Source organism: Podarcis pityusensis, assembly GCF_964106645.2.
Source record: "Podarcis pityusensis genome assembly, chromosome: 6".
NCBI lineage: Eukaryota > Metazoa > Chordata > Lepidosauria > Squamata > Lacertidae > Podarcis > Podarcis pityusensis.
In genome coordinates this window covers 34,418,123-34,426,182 of record NC_138030.1, presented here as the reverse complement: position 1 = coordinate 34,426,182, position 8,060 = coordinate 34,418,123, and the positions used below count along the sequence as shown (strand labels likewise).

Here is an 8,060-nt window from a genome sequence, read left to right as displayed (position 1 = left end):
GAGGGGAGAGCATTTCCCTAGCATTCCTTCTGATAGTAAATAAAGCTGGTGAGTACCACCACAGAATCGGGGGGGGGGCAGCACTTACTGCGCCTGAGCCACACATCTCTCCTGGGAGTGATGTGGTGGCTCGGGCACCTGCAGGCTCTACAGCCAAGGGGGGGGGGCGGTGGGTGTACTCCCAGCAGGTTCCATGTTGCTCGAAAAAGCAACGCGGATTTGCAGAGCACCAGAGTGGAACAGGGCCTGGGCACTGGAATTCTGGCACGGCCTGCCGCATCTCGTGTGTGCCCTGCCCCGGGCACCGAAGTGGCTAACTGGGCCACTGACCAGAATTATAGGCAAAATCGATGCGAAAGAGAATATTTGGGGAAACTCCAAGATTTACAGAAGTACAAAAAATATTTTGGGGGGGGCACCTAACAGGACACCCCCCTCTACAAAACACCTCCAGTTGGAGGATTGGAGGACTGAGAATACTCAAATCAGAATGCTGAGTGTCTTTTTGGGTGGGAGGGGGGTGGAATCCTGAAAACTAGCTGGGCAGGGGAATGGAATACCCCAGAAGAAGACATGATTGTATGGAATACTGAACAGGGGCTCTCAGTACCACATCATTTTGTTGCACATCCGACTCATAAAATTTAGAAAATGGTGGGGTATTGCTGGGACTTGTCATCTTCCTTTTTGAGGGCTAGGTGAACACTCCCATGGTTGAGTGGTTCCTTGGAGGAGCACTCAGCCTCTAAAGAAAGTAAAAAGTAAAATTAAAACACTTCTAAAAGGATGGTTGAACAACATACGCATACACACACGTTAAATTGTTTATCACCATGTGTTATCATGGCCAGTGTCCAGGCTTTGCAAGCAGGCTAGGGTTTCTTTCCAGAAGGCATTTGCAAGAGCTATGGTGCACCTACTGGGAGGAAGAACTGCATTTTCCCAAAGACAATTACTAGGAATTTTCATACAACAAAAATCAGTAACAATTTGTTTATTACTTTTTAAAGAAAAAAAACCCCATATTATCTAAGCTCCTTGTGGCAGTGGGGTTCTGCATTTGATATTATCCTTGCCATAACAGGGCCAATAGCGATTTTATGAAACTTGCTTTATTCTTTGGTCTCACTGTGTCCTTTAGAAGGCTCCTGCTTACCATGCCCCTGATAGCAGTACTACTTATAGTACATTTTAAATGACTTACAACAAGCCACAGATTGTTCAGGGGGCTTGTGCATTGCAATCCTCTACAGACTTTCTTAGGCGTTGGTCCCACTGAACTCAGAGATACTTACTTCTAAGTCAGCTTGTATAGGGTCAGGCTGATAACAAAAGTGGCTGCTTCTTTTAGGCATAAATGAGCTGCCTTTCATGTTCACTTCTAGCAGACAGGGTTATCAGTTGTCGCGGTCTCCACGTGGGATAATTTATTATGCTGTAGAAGAACAACAGTCTTTGCACTGATAGCCTAAGAAATTATTTGGCCCTGGAACTGAGCTCTGTAGCAGCTCTGTAATGTTTCTGTTTCAGAGTTTAGTCAAATGGAGTGCAGCCATGATTGTTCGCTAGCAAATGGAAGAACCTCCCAGGAGTTCGCCATTACGGGGAGGCCTGTTGGAGCAGATAGTCAGATGGGTTCATTATCTCCTGCTTTCCAGAACTATCCCATCTTCTGGTGATATGCCTAGTGTTTTGCCATGCCCTTGAAAATACGATTTTTCAGAGTTTTGTCACTGCGATGGCTGCAAAATAGCTGCTGGTCAGAATCCATCTGGCACACTAAAACCTGTGTGCTACAACAGCAGGACAGAACAGTATGTATAAACCATCCTCTCTGTCACAAAACCAGTGTGCTTTAGAACGAGAAAAAGATCAGCAAGAGAGTTGCTGGGAGATAGTAGCATGTCTGGCGTTGCTTGTGGCTGCTTGCTTTCCTAGTACTTGTAGTTCTTTCCCAGAACACCACACCCTGCTGTATGATATCCCTTATGTAATCAGCAGTGGTATTAAAGTAATCATTGCTTTCAAAGCAATGGCAGCTCAGAAATGAAAGCCTCCGATCCCAGCCCAGGTGGGCCCTCTTTAATTACGCCTTGTGGCACTTGGGGAGGGGGAAGCCTGAAGGTTATGTAGGAGTTTTCCTGCCTATTGCTAGCATTTTCCATTGCTGAGTTTCTCACCAGTTTTTAGTGGGTTGCTCCCTACCGCTCACAGTTCATTTGAAGGTTTGGCATAGCAGGGCATCTGTTGCAAGAGCTTGACTCTTGTTTTAAAGCCAGTTTTGTAATAAAGCAAATGAGGAAGCTTTCCAAGCTGAATGCAAAAACCACAAATAGGAGAGCATGCAAAATGCAGCTGAAGGTAGGGTGGGTTATGTAAATGCACCTCTGGTGAGTATGTCACAGGTGAAGGTTAGCTGCATCAGAGACAGTGTTTTGCAGGAGTGAGAGATAATTGGTGAGAACCTAATTGAGATCAGTTTGATTCTTTTTCACCCAGAAGCAGCAGACACAGAACGCTGTATATGCAGTAGAAAATACATTAGAAAAATGAAAACGGGAATCCTGAAATAATGCAGGGAAACAAAACAAATTATTTGCCTAGTTTTTGCTGGAGAAGATGCTGGGAAAATACCTCTGAACCAGTGTTGCCAGGCAGTGCTGCTGGAAAAATGTCAAATAGATGTGAAGAAATATTAGACAAATTAAAAAGTAATGGCATAAACCCCTGTTTTCTTAAAGAACACAACTGCTGGACTATTAATTTATCACACACACGAAAAGCCTTATTTCCAGAGGGTTGGAAGGTATGCAGTATAACACAAGTCTTAAAATTATTTAAATGTGTTAACAAACATATAGACAGATAGGATTTTCTAAAGATCTTTGATTTACGGACTGAAAATTTGTTTATTCCTGCCTTTGGTTTCCTGTTTTTTAAAGTGACAGTTTTCACAGCGCAGGGGAATAGAGTCCCTAAAGGTTCTGCGTGGCAACTGAAGTTATTTACCTAATTCCTATATTAACCAGGGCCAGCACTGAACAATAAACTAGACAAGTTTGTAGATCACACCAAATTACCTATCCAAAAATCCTAGGCACATTCTGAAGATTTCCAACAGGGTCTCTCCAAACAAGGAGTCTGATGATATTCAATGTAAGCTAAATGCCAATTTTACAGATGAGTACAGTGGTACCTCGGGTTAGGTCTGAAGCGTCTGTAACCTGAAGCGTATGTAACCCAAGGTACCACTGTACTAAATTGACTATGGCTGTAGGACACTCATTGGAAATGTCAGCTTGGTGGCTGGTGTTTAATAACCCTAGGACCTCCGCACAATAGCACCCTTTCCCCACTTGTGGTTCCCAGCAGCAGGCATTCAGAGGCAGCGATTCCAAAGAGAGTTTACAATCAGATGAAAACAGCAATCTATACAGCAATGCAAAAAGAAACGAAATGCTGAAAATCTAAACTGGCCACCAAAAGCTAGAGAAGACAGGTATGCCTACAGCTAAGTTTATTGAGAAACGTGTGGTAGCAGACTTCACCAACCTGATGTTCTCTGGTATGGCTGAGACTGTTGTGAGTTGTAGAAGAAACATCTGGAGGGCACAAAGTTGGTGAAGGCTGCTCAAATGCCATAGTGGTAGGAGCCACCAGCTGAAGAAACCCCAGGGGGAGAAGGCACAGAGCCAGGGGACTGGGGTGGGACAATGATGAGTGGTCAGAGGGAGAAGGAGCAGATTGGGAGGAGGTGGTGTTGGAAGCTGAAAAGGTGACAGGGTTTCGTGACCAGGAAGAGGCTGCGGCAGAGCACAGTTCAGACTCCAAGGCAGAGACCAGGGCTGGAGAGGGTGGAGATAGGAAGGATGCTGTAGAAGCCAAGGAGTCTCAGTCTCTCTCTCCTGCTGCAACCAGCTCCCCTCCCCTCCTGGTCTCCTAGAACATGCCAAGAAATGAAACCAGCAGAGCCTGAAACTGCATGCGAAACACCCTGGAGAGAAGGAGTCCTAGTGGGCACTAGGAAAGCAGGGAACTTCAGTCCTTGCAGTCCTTTCAACTGCTTCATCAGGCAAGACCTAGAAGGAGTTGCTGAGACCACGAGGCTAGAGCCGTGGAATGTTTCCTTGAATAAAGAGTTAACTTCACTGGCCTTGGGTGATTTATCGTTTTGTTGCTGGCCTATGTCTGACTCCAACCCTGACATCAAAGGAGAGTGGTTTTCACAAAATAATGGGCGGCACAGATTATATAAGTAATGTGATGTCTCTGAATTTAACATTAAATAGCAGTTCTGGTCTGCCCATCTCAAAAATCTGCCAGTTGTTTAATTAAACAGATCCACAGTTAAGAACCTATGCATATCCTTAACTGTATTCATTAATAAAAAAAATCCTTCCAGTAGCACCTTTAAGACCAACTAAGTTAGTTCTTGGTATGAGCTTTCGTGTGCAAGCACACTTCTTCAGATACACTGAAACAGAAGTTGCCAGATCCTTCTATATAGTGAGAAGGTGGGGAGGGGTATTACTCAGAAGGGTGGTGGGAATGGGAGATTGGCAGATAGCTGAGATGAGCCTGCTGACGACTCTTAACGACTGTAATAGGTCTTACAGGAAAAGGCAAGGGGTGAGAAGGTGAGAAATGGCTTCTCACCTTCTCACCCCTTGCCTTTTCCTGTAAGACCTATTACAGTCGTTAAGAGTCGTCAGCAGGCTCATCTCAGCTATCTGCCAATCTCCCATTCCCACCACCCTTCTGAGTAATACCCCTCCCCACCTTCTCACTATATAGAAGGATCTGGCAACTTCTGTTTCAGTGTATCTGAAGAAGTGTGCTTGCACACGAAAGCTCATACCAAGAACTAACTTAGTTGGTCTTAAAGGTGCTACTGGAAGGATTTTTTTTATTTTGACTATGGCAGACCAACACGGCTACCTATCTGTAACTGTATTCATTAAGTATCCAAACTTTGGCAGCAAAGTGAAAAACTGGTAGTGCCTGGCCAAACCAAACCCCAGAGTAATGGCACTTGGTTCCAAAGTTGCCAGCTGCTGAAGTAAACAGCATGTGTTCCTTTTCGGCAGTAATGGGACTTGACAGCAGATGATTGTACATATTGGAAGTTAGATGTTGACCCCTTGGCCCACCAACATCCTTCCTCCCTTGCTAAAACCACCCTCAGGCGACACTAGTTTTGCCCACCAGAACATTAACTGCTTTAAGAAGACTCAACCTCATTAACGGCCTAGAGCAGATACGATTTTTTTTAATCATGTACCTGTGTGCGTGCGAGCATGCTTGCATGTGCCTAAGCACCCAGCACTTTTCTGATCTGTGAAAAGGTGATGCAAATAACTTATTAGCAGTGTAGCTGTTTTTTAAACTAACCTTTACTTCCCTGTACTGTCACCCTGGCATTATTCTAGTAGTAATACAACAGCAGCAAGGTGTGCTTACTGTTTTTTTGCTGCTCGTAATTTTGTCGTTTGCTTTTTTATTATTTGTGTACATTGCTCAGAGATCTATTGTTATTGGGCAACTGATAAATCTTATTCAAGAGTTTTTCTTGTGTGGATCTTCCTCCTCTATGATTATGTTATATTTTAATTACTTTATGCTGTAATCAGTTTTATTAGGGTTTTTTTAATCTCTCTGTTGCCTTGGGTGACTTTGAGTAGACAGAACTCATTTGTATTCTCAATCATTTTCAAATGAAACACATCTCTTCTTCTGCAGTCATCTGTGACTCTGGATCTCACTTTTAAAAACAAATAGCTGAGGTTTAGCACTATATCAGAGCATAGGATTGTTGCACTGTGATAACTTCCCCTTCCAGGAAAAATCAAATCAGAGCGTTTCTCACCACCACCAAAAACTTTGCCTAATAACAACACGTAACCAGAACATGACTATTGCAGCCGGGAATTAATTCCCAAACTGGCATGATAAAACTGCTACTCTGCTATGAGAAATTGATTCTTGAAACAATTGAGGGCTCCTGTACAGCTAAATCATGGGAGGCTGCCCACTGTGTCTCTTTATGAGTTATTGCATTCATGAAACTGTTTCTATTCATTCAGCTCTGCTGGGTGCAGCTATTTATGTTCTCAGCTCTAAACCAGACATTCATTTAGATTGCTCAGCAGCTCCCAATGTAGAAATAGAGATTAACCCATCTTTAGAGGAACCCACACCCTCTGTGTGCCTCTGTATGAGTCACTCACCTGGAATTGCCTCTTTCCAGGTAGAAGACATGGCCAGAACAATTTCACACAGAGCCATAGAATAACTGGAAGGGACTTTGGATATCGTCTAGTCCAACCTTCTGCTCAATGAAGAAAACTTGCCACTTCAACATTCACAACAGATGGCCACCACTCCCAGTCTCTGCTTAAATCAGTAGGAAGAAGAGTTTGGATTTGATATCCCGCCTTTCACTCCCTTTAAGGAGTCTCAAAGCGGCTAACATTCTCCTTTCCCTTCCTCCCCCACAACAAACACTCTGTGAGCTGAGTGGGGCTGAGAGACTTCAGAGAAGTGTGACTGGCCCAAGGTCACCCAGCAGCTGCATGTGGAGGAACGGAGACGCGAACCCGGTTCCCCAGATTACGAGACTACTGCTCTTAACCACTACACCACACTGGCTCTCCTGGAAGCAGTCTGTTCTACCTGCTCCTGCTACTCCTCTGTTTATCTGAAACCTGCTTCCACTAAATTCTTACCCACTGAGTCTGCTTCACCTTCTGAATGACAGACCTTCCAATATTTAAATAAAATTCTCATGCCTTAATATTCTCTTCTGGCTAGGCTAAACTTGTCCAGCTCTTTCAACCATTACTCAGAGGACCTGGAGTTGTAGCCAATGTTAGTTCTACTCAGAACAAACCCATTGACCCCTATTCTTCCTAATGTCTCACAAATGAAACTGATTTGTGTGGTGTTGTTTTTTAAAAAGTGTTACGTGGAAAAAAATACGAGAAAGAGACATTGCACATGCCTTTGTAAATCAAGAAAATCTTTAATAAAAATACATTTAAAAAAAACAACAAACCCATTGAAATCAATGCACACAAGTTATTTAGCTTCATTAATTTCATTGAGTCTACCCATTGAAATTAATCTTGGTTTCCAGACCCTTCACCATCTTGGTTCGCACACTTTGTCAACGTCTTTCTTAAAATGTATCATCTGGAACTGGAAGCAGTGGAAGACAAGGGCAAATGGCAATCTGGGCTGTGGGCGAGGGAATTACAACTAATTGTTAAGAATTCAATATACATGTTCTAGCATCTAATTCCATGTGGGAGGGTTGAGCAAGTTGCTGCCAGTCTTAGTTCCCACATCTGTACAATGGGATTAATAGTGACTTACCTCACATAGCTGTTGAGACAACCATTAGGCAGGAGATTGTAAAACAAAGTGATAAATGACAGCCATGAACTGAAGCATCATGTGAATAAAGGTAAAGGGACCCCTGACCATTAGGTTCAGTTGTGGCCGACTCTGGGGTTGCAGCACTCATCTCGCTTTATTGGCCGAGGGAGCCGGTGTTTGTCCGCAGACAGCTTCCGGGTCATGTGGCCAGCATGACCAAGCTGCTTCTGGCAAACCAGAGCAGCGCACGGAAACGCCGTTTACCTTCCCGCCAGAGCGGTACCTATTTATCTACTTGCCCTTTGATGTGCTTTCGAACTGCTAGGTTGGCAGGAGCAGGGACTGAGCAATGGGAGCTCACCCCATCACGGGGATTCGAACCACTGACCTTCTGATCAGCAAGTCCTAGGCTCTGTGGTTTAACCCACAGCGCCACCCGTGTCCCCATCATGTGAATACACATCTGATATCTTCAAACACTTTTACTAGGAAGCAACCTAAGTTGTGAAGATGTTTCAAGTGTGTCAAGAAATAGGAACCTGGCCTGGGACCTTAGCATGAAGGATGGGTAAACAACAACATAGAAAGCTATTTATACCTACACAAACCACTAGTTCATATAGCTCAGCATTGCATGCACTGACTGGCAGCAGCTCTCCATGGTTTCAAAACAGATATTTCCA

General features: G+C 44.0%; 1 long non-coding RNA gene across 2 annotated transcripts; it reads left to right on the top strand.

Moving 5' to 3' along the window:
- The first annotated feature begins 489 nt into the window (after positions 1 to 489).
- Positions 490 to 4,154, top strand: LOC308479346. 2 transcript variants are annotated; one of them, XR_013987625.1, is made up of 2 exons: positions 490 to 1,814; positions 2,500 to 4,154. It is a non-coding gene; the product is annotated as an uncharacterized lncRNA (long non-coding RNA). The 2 variants fall into 2 exon arrangements; XR_013987626.1 differs by having other exon boundaries at positions 490 to 2,071.
- Positions 4,155 to 8,060: the final 3,906 nt, after the last annotated feature.